At 38.8% G+C, this 24,089-nt stretch overlaps 1 protein-coding gene across 1 annotated transcript in view; it reads left to right on the top strand.

Moving 5' to 3' along the window:
* The window catches only part of CENPK (centromere protein K), a 94,943-nt gene that overhangs the window by 70,764 nt on the left and 90 nt on the right, over positions 1-24,089 (top strand). The gene's annotated exons all lie outside the window — the stretch shown is intronic.

Below are 24,089 nucleotides of genomic sequence, written 5' to 3'. Positions count from 1 at the left end.
AGATTGCTTGACCCAGAAATTTGAGGTTGTGGTGAGCCATGATCAATGCCACTGCACTCCACCCTGCGTGGAGTGAGACCCTGTCTCAAAAAAGAGACAGAATCAGACCCTGTTCCTAACAGAAAAAAAAAAAAGAAAACAAAGAAAGAAAAAAGAGAAGGAAGATATATGGCCAAATACAATAGTTTCCTTCTTGAATTTTCTAAGTTATGTGTCCATGATTGAAACAAAATGTATGATTTGATTCTCAGTGATGTAGGGGAAATATTTAAGATGATTATAACTGGGGAAAGGTAAAGAGGTTTAAAGGAAGGTAGGGTTTTACTTCATTCAAACTGATAAAATGTCAATACCAGTAGACTATGGTAAGTTGTGTAAGTGTTATGTAAATGTAATAAATAAAGCAATCACATACAAAAAACATATATAAAGAGATATGCCCTCAATCCCTAGATGTATTCCTTAAAGGTTGGGAATATATCTATATGTGTATATTGATATATATTTACATAACATTAGAGAGATATATAATATATAAAAAGTTTCAGAAAATATTAAAGATATTTTAAAAGTAAATTATTTCTAGGCTAGGGTAGCAAATGATAATGTAAGGAAATTGTAGCCTAGTCTTATGAACATAGATGCAAAATCCAACAGAAAATACTAGAAAAACAATTCATACCACTTATACATATAGTATAAGAAATTTATAATGCTGAAATTCAATTTCTTCCTTCTTGGCATTTTTGTTATTGTCAGGTCTTTTATTTTGACAGATGCTACAAACTCCACACTATATTGTTTTTATTCTAACTTAAATAGACTTTTGAATATATATATGTGTATATTTTATTTATTTGTTTATTTGTTTGTTTGTTTGAATTAGGGTCTTGCTCAGTTGCCCAGGCTGCTGTGCAATGGCACAATCATAGCTCATTGCAGCCTTGAACTCCTGGGCTCAAGTGATCCTCCCACCTCACCCTCAAAAAGTGCTGGAATTACAGGCGTGAGCCACCGGCCTGCCTTTTTATTGGAACATTTCGTTCATTTATATTTACAGTAGACAGACTTCGAAAACCCTGTTCAATAATTTTCACCTCCTGGTATCCCTGGCTTTGTGTTATCCCCTTCCCATTAGGTGTGGACCGGGGAACTTATGACTTGTTTGTAATGAATCGATAGAAGAAAGGGACATCACTTCTGAGACTAGGTTACAAAAGACTGTGACTCCTATCTTGCTGTTATTCTGTTGCTCTTTCTCCTTTGCTTACTTTGATGAGGTCAACTGCCATGTTGTGATTGTCCATATTGTAGTTTCTTATCACTAAGGGTGACTGCTTCTAACAGCCCGTGAGGAACTGAATTTTTTTCTTTTTTTTTTTGAGATAGAGTCCCACTTTGTCACTCAGGCTGGAGTGCAGTGGGGGCAATCTTGGGTCACTGCAACCTCCACCTCCCGGGTTCAAGCGATTCTCCTGCCTTAGCCTCCCGAGTAACTGGGATTACAAGCATGTGCCACCATGCCCAGCTAATTTTTGTATTTTTAGTAGAAATGGGGTTTCACCATGTTTGCCAGGCTGGTCTTGAACTCCTGACCTCAGGTAGTCTGCCCGCCTCAGCCTCCCAAAGTGCTGGGATTACAGGTGTGAGCCACTGCACTTGGCCACTATTTTTATTTTATTTTTATTTTTTGGAGACAGAGTCTCGCTCTTGTTGCCCAGGCTGGAGTGCAGTGGCCTGATCTCAGCTCACTGCAGCACTCCGCCTCATGGGTTCAATCAGTTCTTTGCCTCAGCCTCCTGAGTACCTGGGATTACAGGCGCCCACCACCATGCCTGGCTAATTTTTTTGTATTTTTTTTTTTTAGTAGAGATGGGGTTTCACCATCTTGGCCAGGCTGGTCTTGAACTCCTGACCTTGTGATCTACCCACCTCGGCCTCCCAAAGTGCTGGGATTACAGGCGTGAGCCATCGCACCCGGCCTTTTTATTTTTATAGTAAAAATATACTCATAAATACTTTGGAAAAAAAACAAACAGGAAAGTATAAAGATGAAAATTAAAAACCCCACCACCCAGAGATAACCACTTGTAACCTTTTTTTATTACTTAACCTTGATCCTAACTGTATGACATGTGCTAGAAAATATGAAATTATGATCCTAATTTTATGAAGTAAAGTGTTTATGTATGCATTTTATGTATATGCTTATAATGTTCTTTATGATTATACTATATAATGAGCTCTGCTTGTTTTACTCTTTGTTGTATTTTTCTCATAACTAGGTAATACTAGAAAAAACATTTTTAAGGCTACTGGATTATTAACAAAGTAGGAGTACCATCATTTATTTAACAATTTCTCTATTACTGGCTATTGAGGTTGTTCCCAGTCTTTCACTCTTAGAAATAGCACCATGATCAATGTCTTTATGTAAATTCCTAGAAATAGAGACACTAGGTCAAAGAGTATAAGTGTTTTGTTTTGTTTTAGAGACAAGGTCTCTATAGCCCAGACTGGAATGCAGTGGTGCAATCATGGCTCACTGCAGCCTTAACCTCCCTGGCTTAAGTGATCCTCCCACCTTAACCTCCTAAGTAGCTGGGACTACAGGTGTGCCCCACCACGCCTGGTTAATTTTTTGTGTTTTTTGTAGAGACAGGGTTTTGCCATGTTTCCCAGACTGGTCTAAAACTCCTGGGCTCAAGCAATCCACTCACCTTGGCCTCCCAGAGTGCTGGAATTACAGGCGTGAGCCGCCTTGCCTGGCCACTAAGGCTCTTGATGAATATTGCCAAATGCCTTTCCAGAAAGGTTGAAGCAATTTATACCCCCACCAGCAGTGTATGAGAGTGCCCGTTTTATGGATCCCTTGCCAACAATGAGTATTTTTTAAAATTTTGTCTATTTGATTAAAAAAATCTTGTTTTAATTTATATTTCTTGGATTATAAGTGAGATGGAACTTTTTTTCATAGGTTACTGGCTGTTTAAATTTCTTCTTTTGTGAATTTTCTCTTTGTTTCCTTGACCGTTATTCTAGAACAGTACTGAATAGACACCTAATGCAAACTATGTATGTAATTTTATAATAAATTTTCTTGTGGCCTCATTAAACAAGTAAAAAGAAACAGATGAAATAAATTTTTAATGATAAAATTATTTTAGTAATAAAAATCTTAATAATAAAATTTATTTAACTACATACACCCCAAATATTATCATTTCAACACTGGCACTAGCTACATTTCAAGTGCTCTTGTGAGTAGTGGCTGCCGTATTGGATAGTGCAGATTCAGAACATTTCCATCATAGTGGAAAGTTCAACTGGACAGCACTAGCATGGAGCTAGAGCTTTTGATATTTTTTATAAGGAAACTTTATATATTTAGTTTTCGTCTATCCTATTTGTTGTAGTTTTTTCCAGTATGCCATTAACGTTTTAATTTTGTTTATTCTTTTTATTTACTTATATTCAAACAATATAGGTGGATCTGTCATTCTTTCCCTTTGTTGTCTATTCCATTGTTTTAGGTCTACTTATTCCCAGATAGTTAATTCTTCACCTATATTTTCTATTTTTTTTTTTTTTTTGAGACGGAGTCTTGCTCTGTCCCCCAGGCTGGAGTGCAGTGGTGCAACCTTGGCTCACTGCAAGCTCTGCCTCCCAGGTTCACGACATTCTCCTGCCTCAGCCTCCCGAGTAGCTGGGACTACAGGTGCCCACCACCATGCCCGGCTAATTTTTTGTATTTTTAGTACAGACGGGGTTTCATCGTCTCGATCTCCTGACCTTGTGATCCGCCCGCCTCTGCCTCCCAAAGTGCTGGGATTACAGGCGTGAACCACCACGCCCGGCCTTCACCTATATTTTCTTCTGTCCCCCCACCCCCATGTTTTTACAGACAGGGCCTCATTATGTTGCTTAGGCTGGGAGTGCAGTGGCTATTCACAGGCATGATCATAGCACACTACAGCCTCAAACTCCTGGCCACAAGTGATCCTCCTGCCTTGGCCTCCCAAGAAGTTAGGACTACAGGGACACACTACTGAACCAGGCTACCCTAGATTTTTTAATGGCTTCATTTGTAATGCAATTATTTAATCCTGAAATTTATCACATTATTTTTAAAGTGTACCTGATTTATCAAGAAGCTTACTATGGTTGCATGTCTATCAATTTCTCCTTGGAGTTGGTAAGAGTTTCTATTTTAAGTATTTTGATGCTGTGTTATTTAGTGCATAACAGTTGGGGATTGTTGATCATTGTAAAGGACTATGGTTCTCCTGGTCCTTTGTAGTAGTTTTTGTTTTGACTCTACTTTATTTGAAATTAATATTGTCACCCCTGGTTTGGGTGGCAGCATTTCCCTAAGAAATCATTGCCCAAACTTTAATTTTTAACCTTCCAATTTTATTTTGCATATACTTTTGCAATTATTATTATTATTATTTTTTGAGACAGAGTCTCACTCTGTCTCCCAGGCTGGAGTGCCAGTGGCGTGATCTCAGCTCATTGTAACCTCCACCTCCCAAGTTCAAGTGATTCTCCTGCCTCAGCCTCCTGAGGTAGCTGGGATTACAGATGTCTGCCACCATGCCAAGCTAATTTTACAATTTTAGTAGAGATGGAGTTTCACCATGTTGGCCAGGCTGGTCTCGAATTCCTGGCCTCAAGTTATTCACCCACCTCAGCCTCCCAAAGTGCTGGGATTACAGGCGTGAGCCACTGTACCCAGCCTTTTGTAATTATTTTTGTAACTGTGATTTAATCTTAACTCTGTTAAATTGATTTTTTTTCTTATTGCTGGTCCTTTTATATGTCAATTTCTCCCATTTTTGAGTTGTTATTTTTTATATCACTTAGACTACTGATATATGCCTTCAGTAATTATTTTCAAATACATATAGTCAGTACTCAATAAGTATTTCCTGAATAAAATAATAAATGAATGAATGAAGGAAGGAAGGAAGGATGTGAAGCCTTTATACATCATACAATGTCTTTCTGTTCTGTGGTAAAAAGCATATGACTTTTTGTTTTATGATAAATCTACTTTTTACTCTTGAATGATAGTCTCATGTCTCTTTCTTTTTTTTCAACAAACTTAATTTTTTAGCTTTTTTTTTTCTTTTAAACATTTAAACGTTTTACCAGGATATGTCTAGGTTTTGGTTTCTTTACATTGATTTTTACCTGGAAAAGAATTAGACTTTTAATCTTCTAATTTAAGTCATTCTTAAATTCAGGAAAGTTTTTTTCTGGTATGTATTTGTCTGTTTTTGTATAGTTGTTCTGAATCCATTTTCAGGAATATGACTGATTTTGAGATTGGATCCCAGGTTCTAACCCTCATATCAATAATTAATTTTCATCTGCTTGCTCATTTTATGTATATTTAGAAGGATTTTTGGAAAATGACATAAGGTGAGGAATTAAGTTTTTTTTTCTAATTAGCTTGCCTTCTCAAAACTGAAAAAAAAATACACATTTATTTTCTATATCTTTCATTCTGTTTTAGTTTTTTAATTTTTATTTTTATGGGCATATAGTAGGTGTATATATTTGTAGGGCACATGAGATATTTTGATACAGGCATGCAATATGTAATAATCACATCAGGGTAAATGGGATATCCATCACTTCCAGCATTTCTCTCTTGTGTTACAAACAGTCTAATTATACTTTTTTGGTTATTTTAAAATGTACCGTTAAATTATATTTGACTGTAGTCACCCTGTTGAACTAGCAAATACTAGGTCTTATGTATTCTTTTTTTAAAATTTTATTTTAAATTATGTTTTGTAGAGACAGGGTCCCCATATGTTGCCCAGGCTGGTCTTGAACTCCTGGGCTTAAGGAATCTTCCACCTTGGCCTCCCAAAGTGCTGGGATTACAGCCACTATGCCCAGCCATGCATTTCTTTATTATTTTATACCCATTAACCATCCCCACTTCTCCTCAACCCCCTGCCCCCCACTATCCTTCCCAGCCTCTGGTAACCATCTTTCTATTCTCTGTCTCCATGAGTTCAATTGTTTTAATTTTTACCTTCCACAATTAAGTGAGAATGTTTGAAGTTTGCCTTTCTGTGCCTGGCTTATTTCACTTGACATAATGACCTCCTGTTCCATTTATGTTGTTGCCAATGATAGGATCTCATTCTTTTTTATGGCTGAAAAGTAACTTCATTGTGGAATACTCCACTGCATACCACATAGTTAGGATTGCTAGTGAGACTGAACACTTCATTATTTGTTTATTGGTCTTAGCTTGTTTTCTCCTGTGACTTGCCTATTTATGGCATTTTCCAATTTTTTGGGTCTGTCTCTCATAGATTTGTGAGAGTTATTTAATGAGAGATATTTATTCTGTTTCAATTATATATATTGCAAATCCTCCCAATCTGTGGTTTATATTTTTCACTTTTTAATGATCTTTTAATTTTCATTTAATAAAGTAAAACTCATCAGTCTTTTCCTTTATGCTTTGAGTCTTTGCACTTATTTAAGAAATTCTACAATAATTAGAAAATATTTATTTTTACTATATGAGATTCAAATCCCATCGTATTGAAGGAGTAAAATGTATCATATTGAAACTATATGCAATTTGGCCAGGCGTGGTGGCTCACGCCTGTAATCCTAGCACTTTGGGAGGCAGAGGCAGGTGGATCACCTGAGGTCAGGAGTTTGAGACCAACCTGGCCAACATGGTGAAACCCCGTCTCTACAGAAAATAGAAAAATTAGCCAGGCATGGTGACATGAGCCTGTAATCCTAGTTACTCGGGAGGCTGAGGCATGAGAATCGCTTGAACCTGGGAGGCAGAGGTCGCAGTGAGCTGACATCACACCCTGGGCGACAGAGTGAGACTCCATCACAAAAAAAAAAAGAAAAAAGTATATGGAATTTGGTTTTAACATTTTATTTTTTTTGAAACAAGTTCTTGCTCTGTCGCCCAGGCTGGAGTATAGTGGCAGCATCATAACTCATTGTAACCTCAAACTCCTGGGCTCAAGCAATCCTCCTACCTCAGCCTCTCAAGTAGCTAGGACTACAGGTGTGCACCAATATACCCAGCTAATTAAAAAAAAATTTTTTTTTATAGAATCTGTCTTGCTATTGCCTACTCGTCTCAAATTCCTGGCCTCAAGCCAGGAATTCTCACTTCAGCTTCCCAAAGCAAGAGATTTCAGGTATGAGTCACCCTGGGAGTTTGGTTTTAATGTGTTACATCTAGTTTTAATATCTCAGGAGTTGAATTAATAATTCATCATCTTTAGAGAGAGTCACCTGCTTCAATGTAGCAATTAATTCCAAGCAAGTAATAATCAGAATTCTTCATGTCATTTTTCTGAAAACACCAGCAGTCTAATTTTATTTAAGAAATGGCTTGGTTTTCAACTTAAACATTTAAGTTTAATTTATAGGTTAATGTATTAAAATTTTTAAGGGTTTGTTCTTATCTCTATAAATTCCTCAATCCCTGTTCTTTGGCTGTCAAATTCTTCTGTCTTTGCTTCTAGTTTTCAGCTTCTGAAATATATACCTACATATAAACAAATTTCTTCCTCTCCCCAATTTCCATTTATTCCATCTTTGGTTTCCTGAACAGGGTTCACTTAAATTTATTAGTTTTCTAAAGACTCCTCTAACTTTTTTGGGGGGCTGTAACTAAGGAGTTTTCTGTCAACTCTATTCTGCCCATAATCTTCATTTCTTAATTAAATGAAGAAAGGAAAGAAAAGCTGGAGGGACTGAATGATGGGGAGCCTGGGTCTCCTGAGGAAGGACCCCACTACACTACTGACAATTTATGCTGTTAATCTTTCTCCCATCCTTCCTCAAGGAGACCTCTGGCCTTTTACCAGAGTAACTGCACTGGGGAAAGGGGAATGATCGGACTTTTCAGGGACTTACTGGATACTGGCTCTGAGCTGACATTGATTCCAGGGGACCCAAAACATCATTGTGGTCCTCCAGTTAAAGTGGGGGCTTATGGAGGTCAGGTACTTAATGGAGTTTTAGCTCAGGTCCCACTTATAGTGAGTCCAGTGGGTCCCTGGACTCATCCTGTGGTCATTTCGCCAGTGTCAGAATGCATAATTGGCATAGACATACTTAGCAGCTGGCAGAATCCCCACATTGGCTCCCTGACTGGTAGGATGAAGGCTATTATGGTGGGAAAGGCCAAATGGAAGCCATTAGAGCTGCCTCTACCTAGAAAAATAGTAAATCAAAAACAATATTGTAAAAACAAACAAAAAACAACAACAAAAACCAATATCGCATCCCTGAGGGGAGTGCAGAGATTAGTGCCACCATCAAGGACTTGAAAGATGCAGGGGTGGTGATTCCCACCGCATCTCCATTCAACTCTCCTATTTGGCCTGTACAGAAGAGAGATGGATCTTGGAGAATGACAGTGGATTATCGTAAGCTTAACTAAGTGGTGACTCCAATTGCAGCTGCTGTGTCAGATGTGGTTTCATTGTTTGGACAAATTAATACATCTCTTGGTACCTGGTGTGCAGCCATTGACTTGGCAAGTGCCTTTTTCCCCATTCCCGTTTGTAAGACCCACCAGAAGCAATTTGCCTTCAGCTGGCAAGACCAGCAATATACCTTCACTGTCGTACCTCAGGGGTATGTCAGCTCTCCGGCTTTGTGTCATAATCTTGTTTGCAGGGATCTTGATCACTTTTCCCTTCCACAGGATATCACACCAGTTCATTACATTGATGACAATATGTGACCGGATCTAGTGAGCAAGAAGTAGCCAACACACTGGACTTATTGATGAGACATTTGCATGCCAGGGGATGGGAAATTAACTAAAATTCAGGGACCTTCTACCTCAGTAAAATTTCTAGTGGTCCAGTGGTGTGGGGCCTCTCCAGATATTTCTTCTAAGGTGAAGGATAAGTTACTGCATTTGCCCCCTCCTACAACCAAGAAAGAGGGACAACGCCTAGTGGGTCTATTTGGATTTTGAAGGCAACACATTCCTCATTTTGGTGTGTTACTCCAGCCCATTTATTGAGTGACCTAAAAGGCTGCCAGTTTTGAGTAGGGTCCAGAACAGGAGAAGGCTCTGCAACAGGTCTAGGCTGTTGTGAAAGCTGCTGTGCCACTTGGGCCATATGACCTAGCAGATTCAATGGTGCTTGAGATGTCAGTGGCAGATAGGGATGCTATTTGGAGCCTTTAGCAGGCCCCCATAGGTGAATCACAGCAGAGGCCTCTAGGATTTTGGAGCAAGGACCTATCATCTTCTGCAGATAACTACTATCCTTTTGAGAGACAGTTCTTGGCTGGTTACTGGGCTTTGGTAGAAACTGAATATTTGACAATGGGCCATCAAGTCACCATGTAACCTAAACTGCCTGTCATAAACCCATGCTTTCTGACCCATCTAGCCATAAAGTGGGGCATGCACAGCAGCATTCCATCATCAAATGGAAGGGGTATATATGTGATCAGGCTTGAGCAAGTCCTGAGGGCACAAGTAAGTTATGTGAGGAAGTGGCTCAAATGCCCATGGTCCCTGCTCCTGCCTCCTAGCTCTCTTTCCCCCAGCCTGCACCAGTGGCCTCATGGGGAGCTCCCTGTGAACAGTTGAAAAAGGAAGAGAAGACAAGGGCCTGGTTTACAGATGGTTCTGCATGATATGAAAGCACCACCCAAAAGCTGCAGCACTACAGCTGCTTTCTAGAACATCCCTGATGGACAGTGGTGAAGGGAAATCTTCCCAGTGGGCAGAACTTCGAGCAGTGTACCTGGTTGTGGACTTTGCATGAAATGAGAAATGGCCAGATGTGCGATTATATACTGATTCATGGGCTGTAGCAGATTGTTTGGCCAGATGGTCAGGGACTTGGAAGAAGCATGATTGGAAAATTGGTGATGAAGAAATTTGGGGAAGAGGTATGTGGATGGACCTCTCTTTTTGAGTGGTCAAAAACTATATTTGTATCTCTTATGAGTGCTCACCAAAGGTGACCTCAGCAGAGGAGGATTTTAATAATCAATTGGATGGGATGACTTATTCTGTGGACACCGCTCAGCCTCTTTCCCCAGCCACCCCTGTCATCACCCAATGGGCCCAGGAACAAAGTGGCCATAGTGGCAGGGATGGAGGTTACACATGGGCTTGGGAACATGGACTTCCAATCATCAAGGCTGACCTGGTTATGACCACTGCTGAGTGCCTGATTTGCCAGCAGCAGAGACCAACACTGAGCCCTTGATATGGCACCATTCCTTGGGGTGATCAGCCAGCTACTTGGTGGCAGGTTGATTATATTGGACCTCTTCCATCATGGAAAGGGCAGCGGTTTGTCCTCACCAGAATAGACACTTACTCCAGATATGGGTTTGCCTATCCTGCACGGAATGCCTTATCCACCATCATGGTATTCTGCATAGCATTGCCTCTGACCAAGGCGCATACTTTACAGCTAAAGAAGTGCAGCAGTATGTTCATGCTCTTGGAATTCACTGGTCTTCTCCTTATCATTTTGAAGCAGCTGGATTGATAGAACGGTGGAATGGCCTTTTAAAGTCACAATTACAACATCAACTAGGTGACAATACTTTGCAGGGCTGGCGCAGAGTTCTCCAGAAGGCTGTGTATGCTTTGAATCGGTGTCCAATATATGGTACAGTTCCTCCCATAGCCAGGATTCATGGGTCCAGGAATCAAGGGGTGGAAGTGGAAGTGGCACCACTCATCATCACCCCTAGTGGCCCATTAGAAAAATTTTTGCTTCCTGTTCCCGCAACATTACGTTCTGCTGGCCTAAAGGTCTTAGGTCCAGAGTGGAGAGTGCTGCCACCAGGACACACAACAATGATTCCATTAAACTGGAAGTTAATATTACCACCTGGACACTTTGAGCTCCTCCTACCTTTAAGTCAACAGGCTAAGAAAGGAGTTACAGTGTTGCCTGGGGTGATTGGCTTGGACTATCAAGATGAAATCAATCTACTACTCATCTTGAAATCAGTCTACTCTTCCTTACCTGATGGAGGTAAGGAAGAATATGCGTGGAATACAGGAGATCGTTTAGGGCCTCTCTTAGTATTACTATGCCCAGTGATTAAGGTCAATGGGAAACTACAACAACCCAATCCAAGCAGGACTAAAAATGACCCAGACCCTTCCAGAATGAAGGTTTGGGTCACTCTACCAGGTACAAAACCACGACCTGCTGAGGTGCTTGCTGAAGAGACACAGGGAATACAGAATGGGTAGTAGAAGAAGGTTGTCATGAGTACCGGCTATGACCACCATTACCAGTTGCAGAAATGAGAACTGTAATTCTCATGAGTATTTCCTCCTTATTTTGTTAAGAACATGTTTATGCATGTATACAGTTGTACTAAGAAAATATCTTCATTTTCCTTTTTCCTTTATCGTGTGACATAAAATTTATTGACTTCATATCAGCATTTAAGTGATAACTTTATGTAATAGCATTTAGTTTAAGGATTAGTGTGCTTCCAGTTTTACAAAGGATAGGGATAGCTGTGTTATGTTAGGCATAATTATGACCTTATTATTGTCTTTATTTGAAGATTATGTATGGTTTCAGGAGATGTGTATGGGTTCAAGCTGACAAAAGGTAGACTTCTGATGGTTAATATTGAGTGTCAACTTGATTGGATTGAAGGATGCAAAGTATTGTTCCTGGCTGTGTCGTGAGAGTGTTGCCAAAGGAGGTTAACATTTGAGTCAACGGACTGGGAGAGGAGGACCCACCCTCAAGCTGGGTGGGCACAATCTAATCAGCTGCCAGCATGGCTAGAATAAAAGCAGGCAGAAAAACATGGAAGTACTGGACTGGCTGAGTCTTCCAGCCTCATCTTTCTCCCGTGCTGGATTCTTCCTGCCCTCAAACATCAGACTCCAAATTCTTCAGCTTTTGGACTCTTGGACTTACACCAGTAGTTTGCCAGGGGCCCTTAGACCTTTGGTCAAAGGCTGAAGGCTGCACTGTTGGCTTCTCTACTTTTGAGGTTTTGGGACTTGGACTGGCTTCCTTGCTTCTCAGCTTGCAGATGGCCTATTGTGGAATTTCACCTTATGATCGTGTGAGTCAATACTCCTTAATAAACTCCCCTTCGTATATACAGCTATCCTATTAGTTCTGTCCCTCTAGATGATAACCCTGACTAATATAGCTTCTATTTTTTGGTTTTTGAAATATATACATATAAACAAATTTCTTCCCCTCCCCAATTTCCATTTATTTCACCTTTGGTTTCCTGAATGGGGTTCACTTAAGTATATTAGTTTTCTAAAGACTGCTAGCTTTTTTTTTTTTTTAAGATGTGACTAAGGAGTTTCCTGTCAACTCTATTCTGCCCATAATCTTCATTTCTTAATTAAATGAAGAAGGAAAAGAAAAGCTGGAGGGAAAAGCTTTGAAAGAGAAAAAATTTGTCTCTGTAATAATTTTGAAGAATTTTTACTGCAAATAAAATTCAGTGTTTAGTTTATGAAGAAAAAAATGGATGGGTATAGTACATACATTTCCATGGTAACAAGTGCTAAATACAGTATTAAAAATGGCAAGATATGCCTGTAATCCCAGCACTTTGGGAGGCGGAGACAGGCGGATCACGAGGTCAGGAGATTGAGACTATCCTGGCTAACACTGTGAAACCCGGTCTCTACTAAAAATACAAAAAATTAGCCATGCGTGATGGCGGGCGCCTGTAGTCCCAGCTACTTGGGAGGCTGAGGCAGGAGAATGGCGTGAACCCAGGAGGCGGAGCTTGCAGTGAGCCGAGCTCACGCCACTGCATTCCAGCCTGGGCTACAGAGCGAGACTCCGTCTCAAAAAAAAAAAAAAAAAAAAAAAAAGGCAAGATATTTATATAGGATTTATATTGCAAGAAATAGAAGAAATGAAGGGGAAACAAGATTTAATAGATTTAGTGGCTGGGTACAGTGGCTGATGCTTAAAATCCACCACTTTGGGAGGTCAAGGTGGGAGGATCACTTGAGGCTGAGTTCATGACCAGCCTGGGCAACAGGGAGACCCTATCTGCAAAAATAAAAACTTAGCTGGGGATGGTGGTTCATGCCTGTAGTTCCAGCTAAAATATATATTTTTTATTAGCCAATTTAAATAAGTAGATAGATAATAAAAATTTTAAAAAGAGACTTAAGAGAATGGCGGTTACATGGGCCAATTGACTTGTGAAAATTCATTAGACTGGACACTTGTCATCAAACTATGTAATTATTTATGCATTTTTCTGCATGAATATTTTCAATTAAAAGTTTATTTAAAAATCGAGCCATTGCAATGTATGGATCTTGATTCTAATAAAAAGAGGCATTTTTTAAAGCCCTTTTTGCAATTGGGAAATCTGAAGACAATATTTGATGACATGAGTTATGTTTTAAGAATAATAGTGGTGTGTATTTATTTTTTAGTACTTTTATTTTAGAAATACAGGGAAATAATGAATGAAATGAAATGATACCTGATGAAATGATAGATGAAACAAAGTTGGTCACACTTGGGCACTTGAAACTGGATGATGGCTACATGAGTGTTCATTATACTGTTTTTTTTTACTTTTGTATATGTTTGAAATTTTCTGCAATGCAGTTAAAATATTTACACAAACACATATATATATACACATATATAAAGTTAAATTGACAGTTCGCCATTTCCCACCCTAATCAATTTTCACCAATTATTCACAGCATTCTTGACCCAATCTGTTCAGACAGAATCTGTTGGAAAAATTTCATTACTCTGTTTAGACACAGGATGGCACTCTTTGAATAAGTAATTAGCCAAAGTCCACTCCCACTAAGTAAGCTCCTCTACAAGCTGCTACTTTGTAGGACAGTTTATCTTAGTTGAGGGTAAAACCTTTTCAGAGAGCTTATATAGATGTTTACTGCTCATACCTTTATTTTTTTTGTGTGTGCTGGCTGGCCCTATTTACTGCCAGTACTTGAAAAATTAAGGAAGGTTAAGGTTCAACACTATTTAAATAGTCATTTGATGCCTACTTTTCTTATTTTTGGTGTTTACAATTATTGCTATATTTTGCTACCTCATGTATTTCACATATATGTACACACACATATATATACACATGCAAATACACACATATACATACATACATACATATGAATCATCTTTATTGAAAACTCAGTGCCCATTATTGAACAGATTTCTACATTTTAAATGGCATTTAGCCAAATACTACTGATTAAGGTCAGGATGAGGACTATTGACTCTGTCGACAGATGCTTTCCACTTTCAACTCTTGAAGAAGTGAAATAACTGTATTCTTGGACGTTCTCAGTCTGATTCATGCCTCCTTTTAGCCAACTATTCATAGATTCACCAGAAGAATTACACCTACTACCTCCGGCGTAGGAAGAAAAAAAAAATCAAATGGGCAATAATGTTAGCAGAAGCTTGAAATTTAAGAGCTGGTATTCACAAAGATCATCCTTTCTACCCCCTTCCCTCCGGTCCAGTTCTCCTTTCTGGTTCTCGCCATCGGAAATCGACTTGGCATTAACTAAGGGCTGGAATTTCAAGGCGTCAATTTTCCCCTGCCCCCAACCTCGGAAACTCTTAAACAGCTCCCTATTCTACACTCAATGGTAGAGACAGATAAATGATGCAGCAGATTACACTGTTGAAAGGCAACATTTGTCCTGAGCTATTTTCACATTTTTTCCTGTTTCCGATGTATGTGCCAGACTTTGCTTGCTTGCTTAGGACATGGAAAACACTGGGCATTTTCTCCCCAGTGGCTTTCTCTCAGCAAATGAAAGTGAAAGTGCTACATTGTAGCGGTATTTTATCCTTAAAGTCTGGACTGGCAGCTGGTGTGTAGGGGGGAGGGTGGGTGGGATTTGGGAAGGTTGAAGAACCAGTTTTGAGGTTTTGTTTGTTTATCTTGAGATCGCAGCAGGGTTCCTGTTTTTTTCCCTTGCTTTTTTTTTTGGTGGTGGTGGGGTCCTACTTCGGATTTATTTTCATTTGGGCAGTCATTGAAGTTTCATTCAATGGACCGACTTAAAAAAATACACTCCACTTGTGGCTTTTCCCGGTTGCACTTTAAAACACCATCCAGTCTCACCCTCATCTGGAAATAATGCAAGCTTCTCTCTTCCTTCCCCCGCTCCCTCCTCCCCTACTTTTTTTTTTTTTTTTCTTTTAAAGCTCCACATAACCTGAAGTCGATAATCAGATGGAAAATGTGCTGGTATTAGTTTACTTTAGTTTACTTTCCCTTTTGGTGCTAACCTTACTTGCTGAAGTATGTATAAAACACAGGCATTTTGTACACTTGTAGCTACTGAGTCTTGTGCCTGCTCCACGAATCTAAGCTTTAAGTTTCCTCAGAGGCACAGTTTACGTGCAAGTTTTAACATTTTGATTGTGTGGATTTTAAAAATAAAATTACACGGAGAATGACACCAGAGATCTTAACAGTGACATTAGTCCATCTAAAGTCATTCATCCTTCTCCCTCCCCCTTCATTTTTCCAAGAAACAACTAATAGCAAACCAGGCTAGAATTTCTAAGAGAGTTTAGAGGAGGAGGAGGAAAAGAGGCGGAGTGAGATAGGACAGAGAGGTTAGAGAGGCCAGAATTTCTCTCATTCACAGTGTGGAAAAGTTGACATTGTCTAAGCCCTTCTGAATGGCTGGTAGTTGGTTACCCCGATTGTACCTCTACCTCCCCTCCCCCTCCACGTGACGACCCAGGACACATGCGCACCCGACGCAGCCCAGGCACATCTGCAGACTGACGTCAGTGTGCTCTGCCTCCGAGGAAAAGCTGCCAAAATTTTCTCCTGCTGCAATTCAAGTTGGCTGGGGGCCGGTAGTGAGATCTAGGGCTACTTCAACAAAACTTTGCTGCCCTTCCTGCTCCTCTTGTCTTCTTTTCTCCTGATACCTTTTGATGCTCTGCACATGTTATTTGCATAGCAAAGGCACTAAGCTTTCCAGGAAGAGAGGGCACCACTTCCACCCCCAATAAGTCTTTTTTCCCGTCTTTTCTTTCTTTTCCTTTCCTTTTTTGGGGGGTGGGGAGGGAGAGAAAGGGGGTTTGCAAAGGCAGCATCTCAGAGTGATAGCCTAGATGTATTGAAGGCATCTCTTACTCTGCCAAATCGGAAAGTCAGTTCTCTAAAGCCCGGGTTAGCCAGACCATAGGGTTTTATTCTGGCTGCAGAATAACTGGCTGGTGTGGCTTTGTAAAGAGGGGCAAAAAAAAAAAAAAAAAAAATTCAAAAAAGTTAGAGAGGAGAGGGAGTACGTGAGTCGTCCAGTGCAATCTCTATTGTCTGAAACTTACTTTTTATCAGAATTTGAAGATGAAAACGGTAAGGAAGACTTAACAATATTCAATGAAGCTTTTTTTTTTTTTTTTTAAAAACCAACAACTTGTGCTTTGCTTGTCTTCCGAATAACGCTTAGAAAACTTTTTTTCTGTGTGTGTGTTTTTTTTTGTTTTTTTTAATGGCAATGAGTGAGCTTGACTGAACTCATTTTACAAATAGTTATCTTTTTAGCTCCAGACTTGTCGGGGGTTGTAGAATTCTGGGACTTGCAATTATTTTATGATGCAAAAAATACGTTTATTTTATGAATATACAATACATGTTTTGTGAAGTGGACTTGATTATGATTATTGTAATCTTTTAACTGATCACCAAATAGTAATCTGGAAGGTAATAATGATGTGTGTGTTTTAAATTGATTTACAGTTTTCTTAAAGAAAAGTCTTCTGCATTTTGTAGTTTCATGTCAGTGTCGTTAAGTCTTCAGACAAGTGCATATTTTATGCCTGGGCTCAGAGGGTAGCATTAATGTGCTAGCTGTAGCCCCGATGCTCTAGGACATGTTAAGCTCTTAATAGGCTAATCAAAGAGATGGCGTGTGTTTTTGATTTACTTTTGGCCACTTGGGACGTGCTGGACTCATAACCCTCCGGAGCCTTGTTTATCGGGGTATGTCTGTATATATGGTGTATGGGACCAAAGTTCAGGGATTGAGGAGGGAGAGCGAGAGTGCAGGAATGGGGTATTGGAAAGCCTCTTTCTGATAATATGTGCTACAATTCCTGTCTTTGATGCTTTCTTTCCCTGTACTAGAGGAAAAGTGAGCGAGATATTGAGAAAGCGCACTGAGAGGGAACAAGAGAGTGAGTTTCTTACTCTTGTTTTTATTTGAGCTGCCGGTGCAACGCGTTTGGGCCAGATGCCAACTGTCTGGGTCACACGCGTTTTATCCAAATAGATTTAGCGCTGCTGTCTGGAAATGGGCTGCTGAATGTTAACTTTAGGATCAACTCAACCAGGGCAGCTCAGACTGTTACCCTCTGTCTGGGCGAAGTGGAATGGTGGGGGCGGGGGGAGGTGAGGGTGTGCAGAGCAGAGAGAAAAAGGGAAACTGAACCATTGCTTGGAACTTTAAAAAAGACACTTGAGTGTGATTTTCAACGTATTCTTTTTATGTTCAAGTGTCGTGGACTTATTTTCTGTTTTTTTCTTTCTTTTTTAGTTTCTGTTGATTAGACTGAAATGTTTAGATGTGGGAATGACAGTTTTCAGAATTCATGACAGGAAAAGAAATGTAACACAAAATTGGGGTAGTTGAAAGAAATTAAGAAAATTAATTTTGGAGATAATTGTTTTCTTGTGTTGCAGCAAAGTGGTAGCTGCAGTCTGGTTTATGTTAATTTCGTGCTTAAATGTGATCGTTAGTGTTTTGAATTTTTGAAGAATAGCATTTAGAGGCAAATACGTTGATTTCAAGCAAATCAAATGCATTCATTTTGCCACAGCTGCAAATGAAATCTGTGTAGTGGTCTTAATATTTTTGTGATTCCCAAGAAGAAAAACTTCTAGCCTCAAGACTGAAAATACTGTAATACTCCTTATGTCTGGTTCCAATACCTGTAAGATTAATTCCTACTCTTGTCTACTCTTAGTACTTCCTCTTTCTTTCCTTAGTAATCACTAGTAGTAGTAACTAGGATGGGTCTTTATGCCAAATCTTATCAAGTTTGTGACTTTAGTGAGTGAATGAAGGGAGTTACCATATTAAGAGATAGTTAACAGCATATTTGGAATATGTGTTGGGGGTAGTGGGGAGAAAAAGAGGGGAAGAGGTGAATAGTTCTCTTGCTTCTGCCAAAAAATCATGGTTGATTATCAAGCTAACCTCAAGAGAAAAAACTTATAATACAGATAATGTGTATTTATTTGCTATCTGGAAAAAAGTATGAGACTACATGTAATTTAGGGCTTGAGTTTTATAAATCATGGTTTGTATTTTTGCTTTTAGCTCATTTGCTTTTCTTGATAGATATGTTTTGGGTAATTTATGTGTTTAGTTTCACCTTTCCTTGGAAACCAATCTCACAAATTTTATAAATGATCTAGAAACCTTTCTACTTAGAGCCCTAATTGTGCCCTTCGCATACAGTAGGTGATAATAAATATTTGTTGAGAGAATAAATGGAAAATGAAAGGAGAAGTTAATTTTCGTATATAAAAATTAAATACCTGAAAGGAGCATGGTATTGTTGTTTCTTCCATGGAGACCAAATCAGCCTTAAATAAATAACCAGAGTTAAGATGGATGAAAGAAGTTGAGAAGAACGTTATACATGTTCTTTAGCTTCATAATAATAGTTCACAAGAGGAAATTGTTACCTTGGCTACTCTCAGATCACTTGAGTGGGAAGTAAAGATGATAGAGGAAAAAAGACAAGTAATACCCTCCAATCAGGGCAGACTACTGAGGAAATCACTGTAGTGCAAGTTGTCTGATCTTTTTTCTTCTTAGGTAGTGTAGCTTTGATCCATGGAAGCAGGTAAATGATCCCTTAACTTTACTGCCTGGTGCATTTGTGTTAGGGAAAAAGCATATGTGAAATCAAAGTGAAATGGACGTTTTGGTTCTGTTTTCAAATTTAAAGTAGTTACAAGTATCATTATCATGACCAAAGTTCTTTACTCCTTGCTGTAAAAGACAATATAACTAGTTGATTGACTCCATCATCATACCTAACTTATTTCACATTTTTGAGGGAAAGAGGAACTATTTTTGAAGGAAGGCCTTTGAAAAGTGATGTTAGATAAGGAAGGAGGGCTAATATTATTTAGCTTAAAGTGAAGTACAGAGACACTTTACATCATATGTAATCTAATCTCTTAACAAGTCTTTGTGAGATAGACATCAGTGTCATGGTTTTATAGATTAGAAAGCAGATGCAGAGAGGTTAAGTAACTGGGGGTCAGGCCAGGACTCAAAGCCTTTGTGCTTTCCACAACATAATGATGTTTCTGCTATACAATTTAAAAGGTCAATGCATTGTGATTTTTGGACAACTGTTTGGTATTTCAATGTTAGTCTGAACTTTGGAAACTGTATCTGGAAAAGTCACAGCCTATACCTATTTATGGTGTCCAGATTAACCTCCCCACCAGGTGTCAGAAAGTGGGTTAACTCATTCACTTTTATTGTGTAGGTGAATAAGAGCAGTTAGATTTGTTAGTTGTGTTGATTTTAGTTAAATTCCTTTTTTTTTTGTTTTTTTTTTTTTTGAGACGGAACCTGGCTGTGTCGCCCAGGCTGCAGTGCAGTGGCGTGATCTTGGCTCACTGCAGCCACCACCTCCCATGATCAGGTGATTATCTTGCCTCAGCTCCCTGAGTAGCTGGGATTACAGGTGTGCACCACCACGCCTGGCTAATTTTGTATTTTTAGTAGAGACAAGGTTTTGAAATGTTGGCCAGGCTGGTCTCAAACTCCTGACCTCAGGTGATCCACCCATCTCAGCCTCCCAAAGTGCTGGGATTACAGGTATGAGCCACCATGCCTGGCCAGTTTTAGTTGAATTCTATCTAGACTCATTTACTTAATGTTAAGTTTCTTCACTGAGCACTGGAGGCCAAAAAAAAAAAAAAAAAAAAAAAAGAAAAAAAAAGTGGGGAGGGAGCAAGAGAGTGATAAAGGAGAAAGAAACTTACTGCCAGCTATTATAACTGGTGTTGGAACCAGACTATAACTGGTTTGTTTAACTTCAAAGCTCCTGCTTTTTCAACTATGCACCAATGCCTTTTTTACTGCAAATCCTTAAATCATATAGTAGTCTACTTCTGGCCAAATAGGTATTACTTTTTTTTCTCAGTGCTACTGGCTTAGTTAACTTGAGCATTTACAGGAGAGTAGGTAAAAGTGAAGGTTATGAAACTGTAACAGTTTACAAAAAGAGCAGGACATTTCTCAAGAGGGAAAAATAGTTGCTCCCTAAATCCAGTCAACTATATTCTAAGTTTCTCAGTAGTTTCAAAACCTAGAAAAATAGGAGAAGAAGGGATGAATGATTCAATCAAATCTATCTCCATTGCTAGAAAATTAACTCAAATGTGTTAAGTATATGTTCTTTAAAGGAAGATTATAATCTAAAGTATATGAGGGACTAATTTTTTTTTTTTTTTTTTTTTTGAGACGGAGTCTCGCTCTGTCACCCAGGCTGGAGTGCAGTGGCGCAATCTCGGCTCACTGCAAGCTCTGCCTCCCGGGTTCACGCCATTCTCCTGCCTCAGCCTCTCCGAGTAGCTGGGACTACAGGCGCCCGCCACCGCGCCCGGCTAATTTTTTTGTATTTTTAGTAGAGACGGGGTTTCACCGTGGTCTCGATCTCCTGACCTCGTGATCCGCCCGCCTCGGCCTCCCAAAGTGCTGGGATTACAAGCGTGAGCCACCGTGCCCGGCCGAGGGACTAATTTAATGTCAGATGTTATTACTCAAAACACTCCAGTGATTTAAAAAAATTAAAACAATGAGAATGAATGTTGTTCAAGAGGTGACAATTATACTTTAATATTACATGGGAAGGTTTAGAGTATGGAATCTGTATATAAGTAGGTTGGAAACCAAGATAATGGAATTCTTCTTATTGCTGTTATTGAATAATGGTATAACTTAATCTCTCTCTAAATTTTTACCTGAGAAATTTTTTACCTGCTATCTTGCCTAAATTAGTGTAGAAGTAATTTCAAGAAGAAACAATGACTGTATGTGAAGTTGTTAAAAACTATTCACATTAACTAACCAATACCACTTATAAATATATTGACTGGGCGCAGTGGCTTACGCCTGGAATCCCAGCACTTTGGGAGGCTGAGGCGGGCGGATCAGGAGGTCAGGAGATCGAGACCATTCTGGCTAACACGGTAAAACCCCATCTCTACTAAAAAAAAAATACAAAAAAATCAGCTGGGCATGGTGGCACGCACCTGTAATCCCAGCTACTCAGGAGGCTGAGGCAGGAGAATCACTTGAACCCGGGAGGCGGAGGTTGCAGTGAGCTGAGATCGTGCCACTGCACTCCAGCATGGGCGACAAGAGCAAGACTCAGTCTCAAAAAAAAAAAAAAAATCTTTGACATTGGTTGTTATTAACTACTATTGACTGTTTAAATTTGAGTGCCTTAAACTGGAAGTGTGATATAATGCAAAGAATTTAGACTTTAGAACCAGACAGCCTTGTGTGAATCTGGGCTCTATTGTTTTATACCTGTCTGACCAGTGAGCTTCAGCTTCTTTATTTGTGAATTGGTGGCTGTATTAGTTGTCAATTGCTGTGCAACAAATTACCACAAACTTAGTGAGTTCAAACAATATACATTTATTATCACACAGTTTCTCTGGGTCAGGAATCTAGGGGTTATGTCCTCAGCTTTAGGGTATCTCACGAGCCACAAAGTGTTGGCAAGGACTAGGGTCTTTACAGAAGGCTTGAGTGGGGAAAAACCTGTTTCTAAGCTCACCTATTACTGAATAGGATTTAGTTTCTTGCATGCTGCTGGACTGAGGGCCTTAGTTCCTTGTTAGTTATATCAGAGGCTGCTCTCAGTTTCTTCAATGTGGGCCTCACCAAATGACAGCTTGCTTGCTTCATCTAAACCAATTAGGGAAAGATGTGGCTAGCAAGATGGAAGTCAGAATCTTTTGTATGTAGTAACGAAAGTGACATCCCCTCAGTGTTGAGGTATTCTATTGGTTAGAATCAAATTAAGATGAGGGGAACAAGGGAATGGATATGAGGAAGCCAGATTATTGGGCTCATCAGAGTCTACTCTGCCACAGGGGCAGCGTATATTTACTTCACAAGATTGTTTTGGAGATTAAAAGAAGCAATATATATTAAAGTTTTTTATTTTTGGTCTGATCTTAAACTACCTTTCTGGTTATTACCTGTTAGTTTTTTTGCACAGGAACAAAATTTGCTATTGCTATTATTACTAATATTGTTTACTATTTCCCATTTTTTTCTGGTTATCTAGACTTTGTGGAATGCATTTCTTCTATTTGTAATGATTACCTCCAGCAATTTGACTTGTAAAATTGTGTTCGTCTTCCAGGATCTATCTGAAATGCTGCTTTTTCCATAAACATTCCTTGATCCATTCTTCTCTGACCCAGAAGTCATCTCCCTCATCTGATCTCCTGCAACAACTTTGCACAACCTTATTACGGCATTTGTCAATCTGCCTTACATTTTTCCTTGTTACTTAGATTATGAGCTCTCCAAGGGCAAGGATTGAATCTTAATCTTTTCTGTTTCTCTTAATCCTTTTCTGTATTCTGATGTGGTTACAACATATCTTTTTAACATAGTAGGACAATATTTGTTGATTAATGAATTAGCTTTTCCAAGGCTTAGCAGTTTAATAACTTGTAGAGACAGATGTAAGGGATTTAAATGGCTGTTGTTGTTTTATATGTTGTATATACCAATATTTCTAGCACCGTAGGGAATAAAGTGTTTCGCGTAAGTTAATTTTACAGTTAACTACAAATACTTTTTATATGCCTAAAGTGATTTTATTTTAACCACTATTCATTTATTCACTCTTTTACTCATCCGTTTTTTCAACCAACAAATATATAGTAAGCACTTATTATGTGAAAATTTCATATATTAGGGATTTGGGATGAAAATCTTTCTAATATCTTTTGTGTACTTTCCTAACTTACTAACAGTAACTTATTAAAAGCATTTATCTTCTTATTTTGGACTCAGGCATAGTGTTATGAATATCAGATATTGAACTATATAACACAGTTATACATACAATAGGAACTGTTAAACTATGTAAGACCCATTTGCCGCTACCCCAAACTATATTACTTTGGAGTTCTAAAACTACATTTTCGTTTTTTATCCTTTTTTTTTTTTTTTTTGGTTACAGTTTGGCTGTTTGTGGCTAGTTTTTAGTCTCTTAGTTATTTTCTTCTTCTGATCTGCTGTATGCGGGGAAACCAGGCAGCCAAATATACTATTCTGTATCAAGTGTGAATGGACACTCTGAGTGAGGTTGTTACTTGCATGTAAAGTACATGAGATAGGACTTGAAATCTGTTGTAATACCTGAAGTGAAGTTTTAAAAATTTCTTTTAAGTTACATTCCAGAGAGTTGAAATTGACTCATGAGTTGCCTTATAAGTCACATAAGACTTCCAAGTAAAGTCAAGGGTTATAGTACATATAGTTCAACTTTTTAGAAGTTTAGCTTCTGATACTGTCTTAGTATTCACAGATGGCTGCTAAATGTCACTGTATTTATAGGTCTACTTTGTCAGAAAAAAAATGATAGGTGCCTTTTAAAGCAACACAACAATATCTGGATATGAGTGTGTTTAAAAGGCATGTTATGGAATGGGATTACATATTGTTTGTCACTTACATATAATGAACTGAGGTAGTGAAGTCAGCCGACTTTATTTTATCAAAAGGAAGTTAACTCATTGCCCATCATTGCTATCTTCAAAGTTTTTAAAAAAGAATTATGATTTCTCTTTAGATTCCTTATTTGATTATTAAGTAGCTCTGGCATTATGCTGATAACCATTTAGGTCTCTAATTCTGTGTCTAATCTTGTGAATGTTTATTTAGACTATAAAGAATAACAATGGTCTAATTTAACTATATTATTTTGTAGTTATGTCTTTTGGCAAGGATTCAGTACTATATAGGACTTGGATTTTTCCATTCTGGATATTTT

Source organism: Hylobates moloch, unplaced genomic scaffold (genome assembly GCF_009828535.3).
Source record: "Hylobates moloch isolate HMO894 unplaced genomic scaffold, HMol_V3 SCAFFOLD_23, whole genome shotgun sequence".
Lineage (NCBI taxonomy): Eukaryota > Metazoa > Chordata > Mammalia > Primates > Hylobatidae > Hylobates > Hylobates moloch.
This window is presented reverse-complemented; position numbering and strand designations above follow the sequence as displayed.